Consider the following 24,131-nt stretch of genomic DNA (forward strand, 5'->3'; position numbering starts at 1 on the left):
TCACACGTTGTCAGGCTGAACTTGACCCTAAATCTTATATACTAATGAGTAATCTGCTACTGACAAGAGAAATGATCAGGAAGACAATATGCAGAGAGCTGAACAGTTACACGTAATTACAGGATACAAAACATATTTACAGACATTTGATTTCTTTTCTCTGCTTCTAATAAATGTACAAGGCACTTTTCCAACATTGATGGTATGATCCAAACTCAGAAATAACCGATTCTTCAGTATTAGTCATGCAGATTTTTTTTTTTTGGAAAAACTAATAACGTAAACTTTCCCACAATTTTATGAAATAATGAAGTCCACTGGGGAATATTTATATAGTGTAGTTACGGTTACTAAGAGCATCTGCTTCTCCCTATGGCATTCTAAGTCTTTCAACTACAGAGCGTGCATTAGAAAAAGTGGTCGTATAAGACAGTCTGAAGCTACATTCTGTATATCACAAGGAGCTAAGGGAAGAGTTAAATGGAACATGTTGTTTTAAACAACATGGAATTATCTCCAAAGTACCCTTGATGACCATTACAAATTGAAACATACAAATGCAGATAGACGCACCTGCATGGAAACATGTTCACTCTCTGGAAATCATGACTCTCTGCATAATTGTGCTGGAAGTATCTTGGTAACGTTACACACTATACTACTTTTTTTTTTTTAACCCTTTAATGACAAAGCCCATACATGTACGGGCTCAAAATGCATTGTGTTCAATGGGTTTAAGGACCGCCCATTGTCCTTAAGGGGTTAATAAATGTGATCCGCAGCAAACCTGCCTGTCCCACAACATACTCATCACCGAGTCATCATCAGCGTACCTGCTGGATGTTACAGCTCCATACTCTGAGAAGATCTGGACACCTTAGCCCATTTTGTTCCACATTACTGGCAGAGCGTTTCATGTGTAAGGCCACAAAAATGATATTCAAATACCAAGGTGTCTGATCCTCAAGGGCTGACATTTGTCTAAATTTGTAATTATAAATACCGCATTCACCACAGAAAAATAATAATACAGCTTCTGATCTAAAACAACATACAATCAAATTTCCTTATTCCTTAATAGTCATGTTGGTCTATTTGTGTCTACTGGGGTTTGCTACAGGTGCCCTAAAGTGAGACAACTTGCGTATGTATCTATTCAACCTTCTACACACACACAAAGCGCTATATACGAGGGCACACAAATATGTTTGCAGGTATCCTGTCAATGTTAGGGGGAGACATTTACTGAATAAAATTTAAAGGAATCAAACCTTCTCTAAGCTTAACAACACATATAAGTGCTTTAATTGGCACTTTCATCGAAGAGATAGTGACCCTGTATTTAACCAGATGCACCAAACCCACTCTAACATTGTTAATTCTTATTTACAATAAGCAGCTGCATGAAGTATTGGATTGGAACGAATACCGGTAACACAAGCCTCTCTGTACTTCATAGTGGGCTGACTACAGCTTTCCACACTGATCCATTTCTGTAGAAGGAACCTTGAATGGGGACAAATTAGGACACGCACTTGACTTTAGCACTGAAGCGCTAGTGTCTGCTCTCCTTCATTCAACAAGGACATCTCGTTCAGGGTTAGACTGGAGAAAAGCTTTCCATCAAGCACTTTGATAAGAGAGCCAGATGTGATCAAAGTTTGCCCATTCATCTTATCTATGAAGTACAATAACTCAGAAATGAAGCTGCACTCTGTTTGCTCCTCCTCATCGTTAATAGCCATTCAATCACAGATGAAATTGCTGCACATGCACTCCCCGCCAGATGTTATCTCTCCCCAGCCTCAACTTATAAACTGCAGCTGAAACCTGAGTGGTTGATGGGACTAGCTAAACAGTTGTACCTTTGACCTGCTTGCATTAAACTTGCCCAATCAATTTAAGCTTAGCGTAAACACTGTGTCCCTCATGGCTTCAGTGGTGAGAAGAAAACTGAACTAAGCCTCAACATTTTCTAACAGCAATCTTGTCTTACAACACCAGGGGGATTTGCATTGTATTGGGGGCTTTATGAAACCATATGAACATGTTGAAAGAATTAGAGTCATCTAAAATAGAAAAAAAAATTGATGGTGACACTCATTTCTTAAAAATCAACTCTGTTCCCAGCAGCACGGGTCACACTAGAACATCTAGTAGTGTTTGGAGACTGCCCTAATCAACAGATTTTTATTCAATCCAATAATAATTCATCTGGGCATATGTAATGCTAATAAGGTTATGCTCAGGAGCATTGCTTCCTTAAACAATCAAACCTCCGCTCCTCTTAACACGCTGATATTCCAAAATATAGTTTATTAAAACTTAACTGTGGCAGGACACACGGTACAGTCACTGGTTTCAATTCATAAGGTTAGAAATCTGCCGTATGTTATTAGTGAAACTACAAAACAATCAATACTTTACTAAACATATTAAACCTTGTAAAAAGTTATTACAACTAGTTTCAAGGTTTGTAAATGAACACTGTCACATGCTTACATCTTAAAATTCTTCTCCCAAAAGCAGTGTTTAGTAACTTACTAGATATTGGAAATAGGCATTTTATACTTTTGCTCCGCAATATAAACAAATTACACGACCCGACGTATTTTTCATATAATATATGTTAACATAGTAACCACTGCATATAGAAAAAGGAAGATTGCCAACATTAAGTTTTAGTGATTAATATTACTAACAATAATTAAAAGGACTTGGCAAGTATAGAGATAAATCATTTAATGGCATACGCCTGATCATAAATATAAAAATGGCACAAAATAATTTTCCCTCTAGCTTTAGTCTAAATGTCTGGCAGCATGCAGTAGAAGGAAGAAGTAGTAGTATTTCTATATATATGCCATGAAAATGAACAATAGATATAGACTGGGGTAGAGTGTGCTCATTAGGTACCGTTGGTGTCTTCCCCATCACCACTTATCAGCATAGGGACTCATCACCTGTGTCCAAATGGGCCAGGCTGTGAAAGTAACACCAGTTGAGGGCACAGATGTCCACATGCTAAATGGGACATGCAAAAATGTTGTCACCTCACATTACCCGTGTCCACAAGCACTATATTTAATCATCTCATACTGTGGGCATGTAGTTCAGAGGGGTCACTTTCTTTGTACAAGTCGCACTCGACATTTAGATGTGGTCACACTAGATCACTACATCAAACAATTTGTCTATGGAATTCTGATCGAATTCAGAAAACAAGTACTGTGAATTTAACTGAGATGCTTTTGCTCTTGAGAAATGCCCCAGCAGGCATTATGCATAATCACTTTTGCAATCTGACCTTGGGAGAAAAAAAAAAACTATAAACTGGAAACTTATTCTTGGTAGATAAATCAGCAAATGAAAAGATGTCAGTAAATTCTGCCTCCAGATAGTTGCGCCTTCGCAAGGCAGATCTAAGTAATCTACAGTGACAAGAGTCCCAGAATAAGGCCAAGACAAACAAAGGTAAACACTGCTCCATGAGCCCTTTTGAATAGTAATTATGCTTGTTCAGTTATCGAAGGGCACTCACCTGTTAGAGCCAGAGCTTACCATGGTAATAATGTAGTGCAGCGATCACTAATATCTAACATTCTGGGAAGGCTCCTTAGCCAGAAATGGTTACTGATAGTCTAATTATTTAGTCACTTCCATACATTTCAGGATTTATAGTGTCCTTCGGGAAATGTACAGTCTCTAGATCCTTGAACCGCCAGTGACTGCATGTCCCTTTTTCCCTTCCCATTCACTTACGCTATTTATATAGCTGAGGTTATCTCATTAAATAGTTATACATTTATTAACTAAAGCTCCCCCTGGAAATCAGTCATGTACCAGTCTAGAGCTCAAGTTATTTGAACTTTCTGTGGCCCGAATAGTCAAAATTACAACTGTAGTAGCCCAGGGTACACAAATAGGCACTGATCAGATTGTCTCTAAAGTTAGAATACCGAACAAGGCTTTGTATCAGACCACCTCTTGATCAAGTCTGCCTAAGCATTAATAAACTTGCAAGTCCTGCAGCTCGATCGTAATCCCACCAGCCCCTAAATTCTGTAGAGCATGTGGCACAATGATACTGTTACAAATTGTGTGCCAGCTGTTCAGAAGGACAGGTATACCGCTAACTAGTCTAGAATGCTACCAACACTATCACCCAAAAGCTTGGGTTTCCAGAATCATGGTCACTGGCCTGTCAACATGGGTGGCAAAGGATCCGAAGGCAATGAACTAGCCAACACTAGTTCCCGGGAAATTCTTCCACGGAAACGAAAGCACTCGGTATTAGCGGGAAGCTGGTAGTGATCACTGTGCAGCATCAGTAAAAACTCTAGCTTTGTCTTGACCTTTCAGCCTTTGGCATACCCACCTGGTACAAAACATGTGAATGAGTGCCAGGCTGCAACAAATGTGATAGAAATGATCTTATGCTACCTTATAGATGCCATTTAAGAAATATTATATAGTTACATTTCACATGACTTCAAAGTAAAATAAACCACGCTCTAGAATCTGTGAAAGCATGACACATACACGAAAGTGTTGTAAAAATCAGCCAGTATCAAAGATGGAATGTCTAGATGAATGTGCCATTACACATAGCGTCCATACTGCAAGTGCAAAGCGTGAAATCCACAACCGACAGCAAAACGTCTTCCTATGAGAACTGTCTGTGCTCGGCATGACGGAGATCTGCCACGTAAGAGCTGCATATTGCTCCTCACTGCAGAATCGCTTGTGCGGGAGAAACAGCCATTCGGAGCATCTACCTCCCCCGGCTGACACACACAGCAAAACAAAAGGACTTTTGTGTTTAATTTAAGGTGATGCATACCATCCCTGGGCTGACATACACAAACAGTTTTAAAGTCACTCACTCCAGGGTGCATTTCAGATCAGTCTACTGCAGTTTATTAAAGACACTGATTGGAGCCTTATGTTTCACTGGTGACACTGTCACTTTCTTCCATAGTAATACGCTCCAGATTATTACCAAGGGGTCACCTTGGGCTGATAAGAAATGTTAAAATAGAGGCTGTAAGATGATATATCAATATGCTAAACGCACTGTAGTTTATGGCATGTATGTCAGTATGCACAAGGCTTATCTGGATTGCTTTAAAGCTTAACCAGGAGTTCACTATAAATATTTTCCCATTAAACTGTTAGACTCCTGGGCTAAAGCCACAGTGTGGGTTTTTAAGGAGTTTGGGGGTCGTTTACAGGAGATCTATAATAATTTTCACCTCTGACCATGCCTTACACTCATGATCTAATTATGAAAACATTCTTTGTTAAATAAAAAGACAGCAAAAATAAGGATGGAAATATATATATATATATATATATATATATATATATATATATATATTAGAATATTTTTAATGGTGGCTTTAAATTTCCATATCTGTAAAGGCCAAACCGGAAGCTGGGATACAGCAAGTATCTCTGGACTGTTGGGGTGCAAAGATAATGTTTTCACTGGACCTTCTACCTCCGAACGGATAACTAATTCATTGCGGTTGCAGTTTCAGCCTTCACAGAACTTCACATCATGGCTTATCAGGTGACGTATAAAGCTGCATTCTTCAGATCTAGAAAAAGTGATCTATGTGTATGCTGGCACTATGGATGTATTCATTAAATTGATAGACATCTCTGTCTCTTCTGCGCTGTAAGCATACTTTTTGGGGTTTCATTGAAATAACTGAAAACACGTTGGGTAAAATATCTTGGCTAAGAAACTGTATGTCCAAGTTTAAGCAACTGCTGACTTCAAGCACAATATTAAAATTCTACTCCCCGAGATAGTTTTTTTGTTTTCATTTTTTAATGCACGTTGGGAGTCCATTTTGCATGTAAATTGGTGCAGGCATACTGTAGTTACAGAAGCTAGAATATTAGATTTGTTTCATTTAACTCTACTGAAAGCCGTTTAGTGAAAGCAGATAGCACGCTTCCTACGTGGCTCAGAGGCATCTCCATTGGAGTGCAGAACCAGCAGCCAATCGCATAGATGCGAGCAAAACATCGACGTTCAGCTGGGGCACACAACTGGTCCATTGCTACGTCTGTTGACTAGTTCGGGAGAGCTACTGAGCGTGTGCAAAATGATACGCATTCAGTAAAATGGAGTGAAGGAGTAGAGTGAGTGGCCCGTTAAAATATACCACATCTTAAATGCTACTCAGAAGGGAAATTATCGATATTTACACCTAGATGCTACATACAGCTACTAGGGAATGGGAAGAGTTGTCCTTTTAAATAAGCAGAGCATCCCCACACTTGTGCCGTTAAAAGAAAAGTATAATTTTACAGATCTTTAGCTCCAAGATCAAACAAATAAATAAATTACTTGTCCCATAAAGCAAATGACAAAATACTTTAAGCTGGCAGAACGTGGAAAGCAGCCATCATTCCATCCTGTTCTGGTAGCGTACTGTTGTGCATGTTGTGACCAACTATGGGGAAAAGGACATGAAGAACACGTGTACATTCTTCTCCACAGTGAAAAAGCATAGACCTATGGTTACTCAACACTCATCTAGTATAATGGCAATATATTACATTTCATTGTCCTGTTTCCTTCAGCTAATTGAGACCAGATGTGTTCGGGTTAACATGTTGTTTGACCTACTTAGGCCAGAGTTAAGATGGTTCACAAGTGAACGTTTGAGACCTATGTGAGAAAGGTTAAAATACTCTAAAATATGGCATAAATGTGTTTCTGCATGAAATTCTATGTTTAACATACTCTTGGCACAACAATCCCCCGAACCATTCTTAATGTATCTTTACAGAAGCAAATAATATCCTTGCCTTGATCTCAAATTATTAGAAAATAAACTACAGAGAAGGTTGGAATGTATTTGCTAAGTGTGACAGAACTTACAAAATATAACTGTATTCACCCCAGAAGACAATCCACGTCAGTAAAACATATAAAACAAACCTGACGAGTAACATTTGCTATTAAACTATTTCTTAAACCTACTTGTTCTGAGTCAGAACAGAACAAAAAAAATCATAGTTCATGGAGCAAGAAACTGAATCCATTCTCCTGCTAGATTCCTGTCCTTTTTACTCATTTATATAACACAAGCACTCGGTATTGGGGTTAAAGGGGGTGCTAAGCAGCTGCTTCTGACGAACTCGAGCTTTTCTTAGAAAAGAACGTTGTCACAAATGATACTTGAGCGATGATGCGCTATCTAATAATGGCAGATTCACATTGGTATTGGTAAAGAGACATGGGGCAGACATTTAATCCTAGGCACCTAGCACAAACACTGAAAATCTGGAATACGATACATATATCCATATATACAGAAAAGCTTTAACAGAAATTTACAGAACATTTCATGGAACGGCATTTCTTACAAGAAGCTAGTGGTTTAGATGTTTCCTGCCCAGATGCGTCTCAATGAAGACCAAATCTATAGGATCCCACAGTAAACAAAATCCTTTCTGCAAGCTACAAATTAGCTATAGTGTTTGTATGTATATATACTTCTGGATAATTCAATCCATACATAAATACATTTGTGTTTTTTACGTACATATTAATGTTTTAGTGCTTTAGAACTCATGCCCAACAAATAATTAGGAAATAGGTGTGGTATCTGCTATTTGGTAGGTAGATTATATATACATACATATATAATATATTATACGTTAGCTGTACAGGAATCGTCTAATATACAGAACATCTCTTATAAGCCTTGGCCTTTTCTTACCATGTTTACATTGTAAAAATTGCTTCTTTTCATGTTCGATAAAAAAAGTAAAAAAATAATAAACAAAAAAAACATGCTATATATATTCATGCGCAGAAATGAAAATGTATTTTGTTATGCAAAATTAGAAGTCATAAAAGCATCAAGTTTGCATAACAATCTGCTTTTCCTGTCCGGCTGGCGCAGCCTTCGGAGTACGTCTGAGATGATAATCTGAAAACTTTTCAGTTTCTTTCTTTTCTCCGCTCTGCATACCACAGTGCTAAACGAAAAAGTCATCTCCAGGTCAAAACGTTGCCTGAGGTGGAACCTTAACATTTTTTTTCCCTATCAACAATAACTTTTTTTTTTCTCAGTTTCATAGTTCACCTTATCTAAACCAATTTGTCTAAGTGATAGGCTTTCAATCTGCTGCTGACCATCTCTTTCTAACGGATTGTTCAAAAAAAAAAAAAAAGAAGTAGATGCTTCTTATTGGATTGATAGCAGGAGCTCAATCGGCTTGAAACTCAATCAAACAAAAAACATTTGAAATGTTCTGATTATTTAATCTAACAAAATGTTCTGATATCTAATGTCAATAGTGATACAATGCTAAACCAAAAAAATGGTTCATGGGCAAATTCTTGATTCTATTTATATATATTTTTTTAAAGAATATATCGTAAATCTGATCATATATTTTGGTATATATTAGTTTGAGCTTCTATTTTTAAACAATTCTTTGTCTGTGGCTCTAAAGAAACATGTATATTTATTACTTAGCAATAATGAGGCGCGTGCTAATAGCTGAAACCATGCTAGAATAACCCTTGAGGACTTAGGTCATAATAATAATAATAAAAAATAATAATATTAAAACCCACACTTTCTATTCCCTTGCTAGCAGTTTTGTTATCACAATGTATAGATAAAATGTTATATTGTCCCTTAAGTAGGTCTGGTTAGGGCAAAACTGCACGCATGTGACCATGTATAAAGGTACTTAAGTTTAAAATTCAAATAATAAAAAAAAAAGCTAGAACAGGTTTCTTGGTAATAAGGGCAGAGGTATTTTCAACTGTGATTGCAAAAGAACAGAAAGTTTCATAAAGTCATTAATCAAGTGATCTTTCAATTCAATACGGAGATATTGTGATAATTTGACATTAGCATTTCAGGATGATACTGTCACATTTTCTGTTTTTAGATGCATTGCAAGCACAGAGATGCGGGCTCTATACTGTCAATCAGTAGAGTGAAAACTGCAGTATGCCTTAGAGCAACATACAACATAATTGATAGTTTTGAGCTTGTGTGACAACTTTATCTAGCTGTATAAAATTGCTCTTTTCCCTCCCTCAGGGGTCTGTCTTGCTTTTTCTTGTCTTTACACTACATTGAACAGTAAATGCAGCATGTTTAGGGGTTAGACGCTTCCATTAAACACTCACAAATTTGCTCCACTTTCTCAACGTGAGGTCCGATTGATTCAGCTAAATACCCCCTGTTGTTCTTTTCTTGGAGCTCAGAATATTTGACGGATTTGGGTGTATCAAAGCATTCTACAGCCATAAAACTCAACCTAATGTGTATAGAAACCCCGGAAATATATTTGTCAGTTACTAATATATCTTGTTTTCCTTATCTAAATAAAATAGATAGGTCTCAAAATCATATAAAATGTCTTGGTGAAGCCTTGCCCTCTAAAAACTTGACCTCCCAACATTCCAAAGTTGACTATTTGAAACGGTGGAGGGTTTAAAATGACACCTTTTAACGCCATGAACAGGTATTGTCTTAAAAAAATAGCTTCTGGTATAACGTTTATACAGATGATGATGTAGATTTTCATATTATTAAAAAAAATATTAAGTAAATATTCTATTTTATTGCTGAAGCTGGCTGGCAGTGAGTATAGCGCTTATGCACGCTTGTGTGAAGGAGATGTGTCCGGCCAAACGCACCCCAAGGAGCTCAAGGTGGAAAAAAGAGCCAAGCTCCCATTCACATTAAGTCCACTTAAATATGCCTCTTCCTTACACTTCCTGGTAGCGGGGGGGGGGATTTATTTTTTTTTTTTTTTTACTCAACACGCTAAAACTAGAATCTTTAGAAATTAGCGACCAGAACGTCCCCTTTAACTGCTGTATGGTAGATACTAAAGCCCATCACGCAGTAGGCCTACTCTTCCTTTCATAACTGAAGTGTGAACGTTCCATAACAAGACAGTGTGAAGTCAAGCTAAAGGATTGAGTATGGAGAAAAAAAAAATCAAATTTCAAAGAAGCCACATCAAGATTGCTGTTTTTGGCAGCACGTTCTACATTTACGATCAACAGCGAACCTTTTTTCCAACCTTCATGTATAACTCATTGTACTCATTCATCCTCCTTCGAAATAAAGGGTACGAAAAAAAAAAACCCAGCAAATATCAACATCACGTGATGACCCCAAATTATTCTATTATTCTAAATCTCTCCTGTGCTGTTTACTTCTCGGGTTGATAAAATAAAATTGAGTTCCCGTTTATCACGATATGAATTGAAATCAACTTTGAAACTTCCTGGAAACGTAATGTAAGAGCTTCAAAGGAATTCCAACTCAACTGGAAACCTTAAAACCCAAGCAGCTCTGGGTTAGCCAGAACATAATGGGACATGGTGCGAGCCAAAAATAACGCCTGCAAATATTCCTCATATTTTAGCTTTGAACAATTGTTTTGTGTCATGTTACGAATTAAGGATAGACAATGAGATATTCTGTTCTTTGATATTACACCACGGAATGATGACTAGAATCCCAACAGCGGTTAGCGATTATTGTTTAGGTTTAACCAAATATTAATCAGTCATAATATATTGATGATGTCTCATATTAAAAGGAACAAATCACATAGGTAAGGAAAATTATAAATATATAAAGATTCATATTTAGTTTCCATTTACATTTTGATGTTATACAAATTCTTAATAATAAAATGTTAGATCAGAGGATATTGCATTTTTGCTGTAAATGTTTGCCTCTGTTCATTATGGAACAAAATCCATAAATAATCATTCCCTCTGTATTTACGCTGCATATGTAGGATGCAGTATAACTGCTAAACATTTTACATGTTTTGTTAAATGTTTTATAGGCTCAGAAGAACTGCGTAAGAACAATAAGCATATAAGGGAGTGGGGATACTTTTCAAAGTCGGCCAAGAACACCCAGAAGTTTACTTTATGGCGTGTCCTGATAGATTTTATTAATTTCAAGCAATGGGGAATATGTAGTTCAACCTCGGTAGCTTTGAAACATGTGATATTCATAGCCTTCTGGTATAAAGGGTCTGATGTATGGCCATCAAGTTACTGGCAATGCGGTGGTGGACTTCCCTCTTGTGTACTGCTTCACTAACACTTTGTGATATGAGTAACATGGATAAGCGTAATTGGAGATTAAATTAACCAAAACATTATAATAGTTTGTTATACTTCTAAGCAATTCTGGAAGCAAATAAACGAACCCAAATACTCTTTTAATTAAATTTATTTCACAGTAATCCTAAACTCCTAGGCAAAGTTCACAAGTTCATGCGGTCATGTCCAGCAGGATTTCACAGCCTGTTCTTATATATTCATAGTCGTGGATTTATACAAATTACTAGCAGGCAAGACTTTGTGGCTGCTTCATATAGTAGGCAGGATGATGTTTATAGTGGCTGCTGGAGAGGTATAGAGGGTAAGTGGGGATAAACACAATTTAGGTACCTTTTAGATGTTTGGTACTTTCATTACTATTCCCATTTTACCTCTACACAGTTCTGCCTTGCAGCTTGTTGTCCCTTTTACTGCAAAGCCTACATTTTATTCAATGGACCAGGTCTTTATCAAAAAGAGCATATCATGGGAAAAAAATTTAATTCAGAGAGTATCCAAGCCACATTAAATTGGTCTGCTGTAGGCTGCATTTATTTTTTATTTAAATATGTTATTTAATAGAATAGAAAAAATATATAAGGACACTATACATGCATGTCTATTTTATATATTATGTACAAATGCAAAGAACATAACAATGAATAAAGAGCAACGTCAGTCAAGACTCTGATGCACTGATTTATCTAATCTTTGTCTAAAATCATCAATCAATGCAACACTAGGTCTGCAAGAACAATTTAAATGCAAAGTTCCACTGCTGGAATTAACACAGTTTAAATGCCTGATCTGATTAAGGGATGATTTGCCTGGAATCACTAGATCCTGAAGTTCTAGTTGGGGTTTTACTGTCCTTATCTTTGCACTATCATCTCTTTAATGGCATACCTAAAGAGTGAAGACCTAAGTAGCTGATTAACCTACCACCAGGATATTACAAACATGCCTGAAACTTACCCCTTTTCAAAGTCACAGGCTATTTCAAAATCCAGCCTGATGTGCTAGAAACATCAATCATCTACACTTAACAGAACATATACATGACAGCTACTTGTAAATATACACATTAATATATATTATGTCTGTCTATCCATCTATCAGCAGGGACATTCCATTTATTGCTATGGTCACTTTACAACTTTGTGCCAAAATTGCTCTTCATACATACCCCCCCTTTTTGATTTGTATTTGCTTACCTCTGAAATTTACATAAATAAATCCCTCATATTTATAAAAAAAAATCCTAATTCTCTTTCAAAACAAAATAATTTCCTTACATTCAAAAGTAAAAAAGAACCATAACTGTCCTTGTATGTAACATCATTTTGATGCAAAGGCGTAATAGTTTTAAAGTAGAGAAATATGAATGAAAACATTTACTACAAGGCCCTTATTGTATTTGCGGCAGAATCATGTATCTTTACAAAAATCCTTTATTTATATATTTGCATATAAAAGTGTTTCCATTTCTTAGTTTGAATGGATATGCAACAGCCAAGTCCAGAAGATACGCTCAAAAGTTTAAACTGTCTTCTGATGCTTTAGTAGTACCATAAAAAACATAAGAACATACATAAAAGATATATTACATAGTTACATAGGCTGAAAAAAGACATGCGTCCATCAAGTTCAGCCTTTCCTATATCTGTTAAATTGTTGCTGTTGATCCAAAAGAAGGCAAATAAATAATATATATATATATATATATATATATAAACAAAAGATAATAATAATAATACAGTGTTTTCTCGGTTTATCAGTTTTTTGATGAGATAATGGAATGAGTTTAATGATTCTATCGCTGATGAACAAGGGTGATTTGGGATCCACTGAGAAGGTCAGAGGACAAGTATTAGAGATATGTTACATCGCATTTAAAATACCAAAAGTGAGACAGGAAGCCAAAGAGCTAGATCATTCATTAAATGCTGACAGGCCTGCTCAGAGCTCCATGACCTAAGGCAAATGGTAGATGGTGGCCCTTTGCTCTACAAAATCGAGTACAGTCATAATTAGATAGCCAAACAGTTTGCAAGTTAGCTTCTAATTAGTTGGGCTACAGTACTTGAGAATGTATTCAGATTCAACACAAGCAGAAGGCATAAGTGGGTGATTCTCAGAACGTAAAATTAACTAATTTCTAAGAAAAAAACAAGCACTGGATTTTTAAAACTGCCAAGGTCTGCTTTTCAGTCCACTGAATGACAAACCAAAGCAAGTTTCATGATCTTGGTAAGCTACCTAAAACTAAAGGTTCACATTACAACCAATCATGATTAGTAACAAGCCAGCCATTGAACACATTGAATTCACACTTTTAATAGGTATATACATTGGAAGGATATACAAAGCAGACTATTAATCCAATGGGAAGCGAGCTCTAGGATGATCTTGTTCTATGCTTTGAAAACACAGCCCATTCAATTCGTTATCTAGTATGATGAAAACTATTTATTATGCAGGATGAAGCCATATTAAGCCCATGGAAGGCTGCATCTGGTATAATAGCCACTAGGTGGTCAATCTTGGGAAAGCCTGACCATACGCCATGCCAGACATTGTGTAATAAAAAGAACTGGCTTGGCAATAAAAACACTGCCTTAATAAAGCAAATTGTCTCTTGAAAGAAAAAATAATAGTTATTCCTGGGTACTTCCCGAGTAGGTGGCCATCCATACTCGCATTCATATGATATAATCACCAGCACCACATGCCCCATAAGGTTATATGCCCTGTTTTTTGCTATAATGTGTATTTTTCTATTGCTATGCACATATCCAGTCTATGCTACACTACTTTTAGCCATTTGTTTTATTATTTATTGTTTTATATAATCCCATTATATTCCACAAGGCTGTACAATTGATTGGAATATTATTTTAGAGTTTAGAGGCAGTACACTTGCATTCTGTGTGCTTATGGACTCCTAGAATGTAAATCTAGTTTTGGGAAGCATTATTCCCAGTGGCTGACCATTAAATGCTTAAAGATTTGAAACTCGCAAGCATAAAACCTGTCATAAGCAAAACAAATCATGGATAGCCACATGCTACTGTTATTGATGACTATGACTTTTATCTGACCATAAAAGACCAACAAGCAGGGTTTTATGGTATTATGCCATAAGCTATTATGGCTTAACCTTCTATGTGCCAGGTAGGTAAGCAATACTTGGAGATTAACAGATATATAGTTAGGAAAACATACAACAATCTTATAGTTTCTTTCTCTCATGGCTTAACCATAAATAAGACAGAAACATATACACTATACGTGGGCATCTAGGGTTGTGTGTCAACAGCTCACAGGGAAAATGTTCTAATATAGAAAAAAATATTTAACTTACAAGAAATGCACAACAATTTCAGGTGGTGACATGGTGAATTAAACCCATAATGCTGATAACAGCGGGACACAAATCTTATTCATGTAAATTATTAAAGAATATTTTTACATCCCTCTAAAAATGGAACTGGTATCGAAGCCAAGTTATTTTCTCTGCGTGTTTGAATTGCAATTGCCAGAACTGCCACAATCCGACATGTTCTTATAGAAAGTGACAGCTCAATCGTCAACACCAAAGATCTGACTGCATTCTGTTTATTTTGGATAAACCCGATTGATTTTCTGAGACTGTATTCATCTATGTGCTGGATTACTAGCAAACATCTGATATATGTACAGTTGTATCAAATTCCTCGATGTGAATCATACTCATGGGTTCGAATTTCATTTATTTCTTTGTTTGTTTACCTGTAAAGACACTTTTTTCCCCAATAGGGGCATAGTATGTATTACCTGGCTCTTTGTGATAGATTGTTAGCTCCCAATAGAAGGCCCTCTGTTGGAGTAAGTTTATTTTATTATTGTTAAATAGACAGTTTACTGTCCTGATGGTCAAACTAAAGAAGTGTGCATATTAAAGGTACTCTGTGAGTACAATGCAATTCATTTTTGGAACAGCACATTTAAAACAATGCCACAACAAATTATGATTTTCCATAAAAAGCCTTTAATAATATGGCTCAGGTACTGTAGCATACCTACTTGTTCTAAAAATTTGGGGGCCTAAAAGCTAAAATACATTTTTAAAGGTACTGGGGAATCTCTAACGCACCCTATAACACAAATACATGCCTCTTTTACCCAAATACAAATACATGCCTCTTTTACCCAAATACATGCCTCTTTTACCCAAATACATGCCTCTTTTACCCAAATACATGCCTCTTTTACCCATCTGAATGCCGGGACTCTTTTCAGTGTCCAGATGAAGAGGGGGTGGTGGAGGGGGGGATAAGCACCTTAGATGTACCAATTCTATACATTTTACACACAAATAAAATGACATGGATTTTAATGTGCACTCCTGGAATGTTTGTAGCTTTAGGTTTTGGCTGCATTTATCCGAGCCAGAAAAAATGATGTGTTCCTTCATATCAGGGATCCACCCTTCCAATGAAAGACAGCTCATATAGTTGCTATAAGGGCTTAGTTTAAAGCTTTTTGCAAGTATAAACTGCCAGGACAGCTAAATTATGTGCACTGGATTTCACATTACTAGCCACTGAGGATTTCCTTCAGCTCAAAGGGAATTACACTAAGTTGAGGACGGTGAAAAACTGCAGAGTATAAATGGAGGTACACTTCAGCTCGGCTGTCAGCAGCTTTATATACACAAATACATTTTTAATAAACTTTAATTGGAATGTGGAGTTCATCTATAAAAGCTGGATGACATTATTCATATCCCATATAAACTACAGTTGCAATGACTTAGAGAAGGAGCTACAGCTTTGATTTATCTATTTTAATGGAGTCACTGCATGTTATAGTAGTCAAAGGTTAACATTTCTTAACAGAAAGCAAAAATAAATGGGATTGCTTTCTCCTTATATCCATTCTCTGCTTGTAAAGTATTCTTTGTCGCACTGTTAAAAGAATCCGAGTAAGCTTGTAATCAGTTGTCTCTTTACCAAGGTGCCTAAACAGTGGTCACATCAGCGGTTGCCCACTGTTTAATTCCAGCTTGGGATTTTATGCAAGGCAGGTCCGCACCTTTTACATGATGTAGCATTAGCTGTCCGCGTTAGAAGATGTTACATAGGTAGTCAATGGCTTCATGGAGGTAGTTCACAGCAAATCATCACTCTTCCCGTTCCTACCTGTCATCTTCCTACAGGAGAACCTCACCGGGGTTTTCCCTTCATAATGCATAGTAATATCAGGAAGTTGGAATGTTCCAATCTCCTGCAAACTCCCTCTTTAGTGAATACGTTTGATTCTTTAGTCATTCTTGAAACTCATAGGTCAGGAAATCAAAGTCTAAATGACATTTTGGATATTTCAGCAATAGATATTGGAAGTAATGCTTATAGGTAAACTTAACACAGATCAAAGTCAAAATACAACGTTTCCTGGCTATGTATATATATATTTTAATTGTATATATATATTACTTTTCAATATGATGGATATGGAGCTTCAGAACAGCAGCCAGCAGAAAATTATTAGATAATAAATTAGGTTTTTTAAATATGTATGGGGTGGGCATAAGGTAACCCCTGAACATGAAACCAAGGACTAAAAAGGGTACAAGAACCTAAAGCAGTTACAAAAATGGTCAGACTATACACGTCTAATTATTTTCTGACATTAAACTTCTATTGCCAATTTGTCCCTTTTACAGCCTTTTAGCATCATTAACTTCATAAAACTGCACATAACTTGTTTTTATTTTTTTTAAAATTCTGTAAGCTCTGGTTTAAAAATAAATGATTTGGGAAAATGTATATAAACAAAATTTTGCAAATGATATAGGAGAGAAAGTTGTTTCGGACATTTCTTAGTAAAACCCAAAAAGTAAGTACGAAATACTTCTGGAAAGTCCCAAAGGAGTCAACAGAAAAGACCACACAGACTTCAGCGAAATGAAAGTCTAAAAATATTTTGGGTCATGGCCTGAACATGAAAGTTGAGGAGATTAGGGTCAAATTTATTAAAGTGAATGTTCAAGGATTTAAACACACAACACAAAAATAGTAACTATATCTTTAAATTGGATATTTTATCTATAAATCTATCTACATTATATATGATTTTGAATGAACACGATACAAACTGCATATTTCAAAAATCTCACAAAAATGTAAAAAAATAAAAAAAATAAAAAAATTATTCTGAAAACCTAGTTAACAATGTCTAGCCAATAGAGGCAAAGTGAAAAATAAATGTCAGTAACAGAACAATAAAGTCTTTCTTCCCAGCCATTTCCACTTTCTTGTTAATTAGGAAAAATAAAAAAAATCCCCAAAATATACTCTCGTGTCATTAAACATAAGGTTGTCATTGGCATGTCCACAAGGATTGAAATAGTGCAGAATCTTCACATTCTGCGCCTTCCCAAATATGCAGCAGAACAAGTGGAATACTATTAGAAAGCTGCAGACACAGCTGTTTTCGACGTCTCATTTGCCATATTAATTACACCTATGCTGCCTAAATTATAAAAGTCTGGACAAGTTGAAGGCTCCTAAAGAATCATGCCTTCTCCAGAGAAATGAGGCCGCTCAGCTATTTGGCCTTGTCCAAAAGCATCCTTCATTCGCTGTGTCTTGCTTAAGATGATCAATTGATTAGAAAGGAACATACCATCTTTAATAAACTGGGAAAACTATCCTTATTTCCCCTCATTTGTCATCATCATGTTTGCCTTTTTATGAACATATGAGGGTTATGTATAAAAAGTCATTCTGGTTGCAGAGCTAAATTAAAAAAAAAATAAAAAAAAAATCAAACATCTTATCACCATAGCAACCAACGCACAGGTCCACTCAGCAGGAACATTCCATTGGTTGCTACGGTTATAAGATTTTTATTATAATAAAACAAAAAGAACTTGACCAGAATCTCTTTTAATACATGACCTTTTAAGACTTAGACCTCATAGGACAGCGAGGCTGAACTTTTTGTGTTCATCCAGTTTATACTCATGTAATAGATCGGTTATTCTGGTTTTCCTGCATTTTCCCATGCAACACCTATTGGAACCTCTATTCAGCATTCGGTTCAGCTTTAACTAACACCTGAAATATTTTTGTTGGCAAAACAAAAAAAAATCTGGACTGTTTTTCTAATCCACCATAAAGGCACTGAAATAAAATCTGGGATCAATGGGACTACAGAGGTAGATTAAAGGTTCAAGGTGTACAGATGGCATTCAAAAGCAAAGAAATAACAGGACACGTCCAACAGATCACTCAAAAAACAAGCACCATTCTTTCTCTTCTTCAAGCCTTAGTGAAATGAAAAGGATTATTTATTTGCTTTAAAGTTGGGTTCTTAGAAGAAGAATGTCACCGGATTTATTTTGCAGAAAAGGCAAATTTGTCACAAATACATTGTCGGGGATCATGATGAAGCTGTCTAAATTTAGCATCCGCAATTGAAATCATAAGCAAGATAACAGAAATACATAAAAGTAAAGATCACCAATGGGCATCAGTGGGTAGAAGATACTCTACACAGGATAGTATGATGGGGAGAAAGCTTTACGCAGATCCTGGAGCCTTGGATGCCATATCTCAAGCGAAGGGGTTAATTTAGAGACTCTTGCAGGAACCATATAGAAAAGAATATTTATAAAGTAGAAATTTCCTTAATTTTAGCCTTACCTTTTCATTCAGCATATCTTATTTGGATGTTCTTGCAAATCACAAACTAGAATTCAATTGTGAGGGCATTTGTTTAGCAATACATTAAACAAAAGCCTATAGGAGCTCGGAATCTAAGATACTTTCTTACACTATAGAACAGGTTGCTGAATACGCCAAATTAGTGTTCATTCTGTTTTTTGCAGAATTATGATTTTGGAATAATTAGTGATGGTCCAAAAATAGAATGCTTCTTATTTATGCAATATGTTGAGCTGCAGTGAGAATAAAAAAAGTAATTTTAACAAATGCAAAGTAAAATAAGATATCAATATATCTATATCAATAGGTTACATATGAAAACACATTGTTTTATATGTGTCATTTGTATCAACAGAGGTATCAACTATGAAAACGATATCTTATTTTTCACTAAAATGACTTTTTCAGTGAAAAATACAGAAAAATGTCATTTGTTCTGTAATGTAAGACAGGCCCCCAATGAATTAAGGAAAGATAGAACCAGTGGTGACCTTTGCAGACCAAATTCTACTTCTGATTTATGTATTACAACCTTACAGTACTTTCAACTTTCCTGGAGGGTAAAATATATCCATTCTTATTTCTTTTGGCAGTAAATAGAGTCTTTACCTCCTCTCCTAAATCCGTTAATCCCAGCGGAGGGGCCTGCAGAACTGGCTCCTTCAGGAAGAGGGGGGGGCACTGTATTATCTGATGTCAATATCCATCACAAAATGTTCAAAGGCATTGCTCTAGTTTATTGTATGTTCATTCTGTTCTTCCAGTATACCCCATGTTTGTTTAAAAGTTGGCATATTGCTTAAAACATATTTTATCAGTATAATGATATATTTGCAGGTAAATTCACGCCAGCATCTTATTGACATTTTAAAATAACCTGAAAATATTCACCCTAAAATTCCGCAATTATTAGCCTTCCTATACCGTGGCATTACCTATACTTAAATATACATAAGATTTTCTGACTTGGTAAATAAGGGTTTCTTGAATGCAATATATAGCGTGAGTCTAGCGGCAATGGTATTACAGGGTTAGATACGAAGCCCCTGTAACATCAACTCCAAATATCTAGTGCCCTCTTTAAACTAAGAAGAGGCCGCTTGTGATGCACAGTTACGAGTCATGCCATTTAAAGGTATTTTGGTTGTCTGGAATCTATGTATTTTAGCTAAATGGATTGAAAACCATACCTAAAATGATAAATTTGACAGCTGGTATCCTAGTGTCCATTATATTTAAGATGCCCCAAGGCACCGGGATTTGCTGAATGCATAATCTGACACTGGGAGAACTCAAGAAGTACACATTTGAAACGGCACCCTTCAATAAATTTGGATCACTTGAAGACGTTATATTTCCAAGAAACCTACAACTGTAAGTTGCTTGTAAGAGTCTTAACATTCCAAAAGATATATCCACTCAAGACAAGGGGACCAAACAGTGGCAAAAAGAAGTTCACAGTGAGCTTTTTGTACAATGATGTCAACTCTAGGAAGTTATTAAACTCATGCTACTGAATGACTGAGGTTTTGGAATTGCTCTTGATTAGGAAGAGCGAGCCTTAAGGCTATGTAGAAGACTTGGTAGTGGATACAGGCTTGGTGCTGTTCGAATGTATTTCAAATTATTACAATAACGTGAAAACATTAGTCACATCTGAAATGTATATATATACAAATCCACCCATACCAACGCTATCCCACTGAGCCAATTTAAAGACATGCGCCTGATATATAGTCCTCATATTTCGCACTAGTTAAAACTGTTCTGTGACCCCTTGATGAGCTATTCGCTAACCACCCTAACCTATTAATATTAGTATAAGAGTCTTATATGAGTCCTTGTGCATTATGGGTTTTTCTCCTACTTTGTGGTAGATTTTAACATTTTTAAGTATATATATTTAAACATCTACCCATTATAGGTTCATAACCAGTCTTGAGTGTCATACCAAGCAAATAGTTCTGCTGCCCAAAGCATTAGTGGGTATTTGGCAAATACTACTATCTAGCATGGGACATAACCGTCACGTTGCACAGTGCAAAAATAAATATGAGGAAGCACAAATACAAGGTAGTTTCCTTTATGTATTAATGCTAAAAAATTTCCTTGAATAACTTGATATACGGAAGGGCGGTCTCAATACACGCAGAAGAGGAGCTTTAGCTCTATTACATGAATCTGACCTGTGGATAGTCAGATACTAGTGTGGTACTTAGAAAACTTGTGACCGGTTCTTGGCTTCTAGAAATAACACACCACTTCTCCCATTATTAAACATTTAGTCATACTCAACAGTATTATCCAAACATTATAAATGAGTTCTGGCAGCTTAGATGAGGAATTCAGTATAGTTTGGTTATATAGGGTCAAGTGATCTGACCTGCATCAAGTGACCAGGCTCTAGAGGTTATTAATTAAACTAAGAGTTTGCAGGACCGCTTTAGCTTTAGCCCACCGACCCTGGCATGTTTCTCCAACAAGAAGGGCTAAGCTGTGTGAGGTGAATTCCGAGTAGGGCAGGGGAAATATTGCCTGGATTTTGAAGATTTTTGGACATCACTATAATTTTTTAGTGCCGTTCCGCTATGAGTGCATGTTGGCAGAAAAAGGATAGTGCTCATTGTGTTGCCTGGCAAATGTACTTACTTTGGGCCACTAGAGCACCGGACTATTTGCCGAGACTGCCAGGGCTCCCCTGATAATTTTACATATTCACGTCTGGGCCAGCTCTGCCCCTCCAGCAGCAGAGGCTCATTGGGTTTGGCTGTAAAGGCAACTTCCACTTTTCAGTAAATAAACCCTAAGGATACCCCTACTTCAGAAAATGTGGATCAATCAAATCACTGTTCAAACATGAACACCCTTCAACCACAGTTATCCATTAATGTATTGACCCAAAACAAACAGAATAGTACATTACACAGGAAATATTTCCTAAGCTAAACCTCAAAGTAAACCATGTCCCAGCCATTTTGCAGAGGTAAACACATACGAGGCTGCATGCCGAAAACCCTTAAAGACATGGTCCTCTAGCAAACACAAACTGTACAACTGTCTGCCGTGTATTGGGCAGCAATGGGCATGGTTAACATTAACATAAGCCTGGATGGCCACGTATATCACCTGTGCAAGTATGAATAGCCGAGACTCAGAGCACGGAATGCACTGACCCGTCACTGAGCTACGAGGCTGCTGTATTAACGCATACTTCCCAGAGTAAACCCTCAAAGCTCTGACACATTGACAAGGCCTGTTCGGGGCAATCACTTCCAAATGCGGATATGTATCACCTGCATTAAACATGATACTCGCGTAGATCTTGCAAATGTGAGAAAGCATTCACAAGTTTCTACGATATTATCGGGTGATGTAAGCCACGTTCAGTGTAGCCAAGAAGAGAATAGTATTGTGCTTGTATGAATATATACTATACTGCCATTTACAAAGAATGTCGCTCTTCATCCGAGTCTTAAACTACTATGTTGACAGAAGATGTTGCTCACAACGTTCCTATTAGTTAGAGGATTTGTTTGTCACATAAATATAAAGTGGACAAGGGTGATACTTTTACATTAAAATGTAAACAATTTTAAGCATTGGTTAGCAATATAGACCACGGCTTATGGCATCAAGTTCTTTTCAATTCTGCTGTCCCAATTAAGTAACATGCTGAAATCATTTCACTGCTTGGTGAAGCATAGCTTTGTGACTTAGGGGATCCTTATAGGCAACTGCAGATGTTGATCTCAGCGTGTGCATGTAGTAGTAGTCTTATATATATATATATACACACAAAAACAAAAAAAAAACTAAATAGATTTGATATGTTAAACAAATTCACAGTAAAAGTTTCATGAACAAAACAAAAATGTACAGAAGTTTACAGGCGATGAAATTTTTTTCTATAAATTAAAACAAAAACATAAAACTTTGCATTTGCGACCCGCACAGCTCTGTGTAAATATCAAGTCTAAAAAAGGTCTAAAAGATTCTGGTTAATGCATATATATATATATATATATATATATATATATATATATATATATATGTATATATATAACTAGATATATTTTTGCAATTGACAAATGCCAACACATTTACTTATTAGTTTCCTGCTGTTAATTGCGATAGTGATATTGCAAAAATCTGTATATATAAAGCAGCTTGTATAAAAATAATCCCTAATTGTCCAATAGCTACCTGGCAATCTTGGGAAACCCCTCTCGTTTGCTTCCCTTCTACTAGACAGATCATCACAGAGAAGTGTACACACAAAGGAATCCAAAGCTACATAAGAGTCACTCATTGAAAGAATGAGCTCATATCTATAAAGGCAGCCAAGAAACTTGTTGAAGAGTTATGAAATGGGAGAAGTCAGAGGGATAATTGGATTAAAAATGCCTTATGTGAAATCTATGCAAATCACATCCTTCTTTTACCATGGGAACATGTTGATGTTTGTGTGATACAATTAATTTGGGACCGTTTCAACCTTTGGACTTTTTTCTTAAACTCCTGTTTTATTGTTCTTACACGTTTAACCTTTGGACATTTAAAGGCAACACTCCTTTTTGCATCAGATTGGTGAGTGACCAGTACAAATGCAAATGTCTTTACTAAATACTGCAAATATGACATCATTACAGGCATAGTGTGTGTTAACATTTATATTAAGGAGGTGGAATTAGTTTAAAAACATTTGTGTGTAAAAGTGGATCTGTTACATGGGTCTTTATTGTAATTATTTCAAAAATATCTGGCTGGAGGTGTTAGTGGGCTACTTAGCCGGGTTCTGTACCAAGCAAGACAAAATCTGTATAAGTACTTAAAATTGCATTTCTCAGTCTAAATAATTTCTTAGCTCACAGAATCAGCCTCTACCAAAATGAAGGACTGTATAAATTGTTGGCACTATAAAATAGTTTTAATTAAATTATTATCAACAACAACTATGTAGGGGACATTAATCTGAAAAACATTTGAATAAGTTAATTTAAGATTTAAAATGTATACAGCTTTCACAAAAAACTAACCTATATCTTCTATATCAATCTCAATCTACAATCAGATAAGAAAGAGTAGGAATAGCGTGCTAACACCTATGTTAACATAATAAATATCTAGCCAGTTTTATTTTAAATTACAGCTTTTTGCATTAACAGTAATTCCGCTATATTACAATAATATATGATCTTGTGTTCTGGAATACGCCAATCTTTCATAACTATATTAGTAAATGCAAGAGCCGGACCCTGTTCTTTACCAACATGGCTGAGCGTATGGTAAAC

The 24,131-nt window shown here is 36.2% G+C and overlaps 1 protein-coding gene across 1 annotated transcript in view; it reads right to left on the reverse strand.

The window, feature by feature from the left end:
* The window catches only part of GMDS (GDP-mannose 4,6-dehydratase), a 246,979-nt gene that overhangs the window by 18,847 nt on the left and 204,001 nt on the right, over nt 1-24,131 (reverse strand). The window lies entirely within an intron of this gene.

Source organism: Spea bombifrons, chromosome 5 (assembly GCF_027358695.1).
Source record: "Spea bombifrons isolate aSpeBom1 chromosome 5, aSpeBom1.2.pri, whole genome shotgun sequence".
NCBI classification, from domain to species: Eukaryota; Metazoa; Chordata; class Amphibia; order Anura; family Pelobatidae; genus Spea; species Spea bombifrons.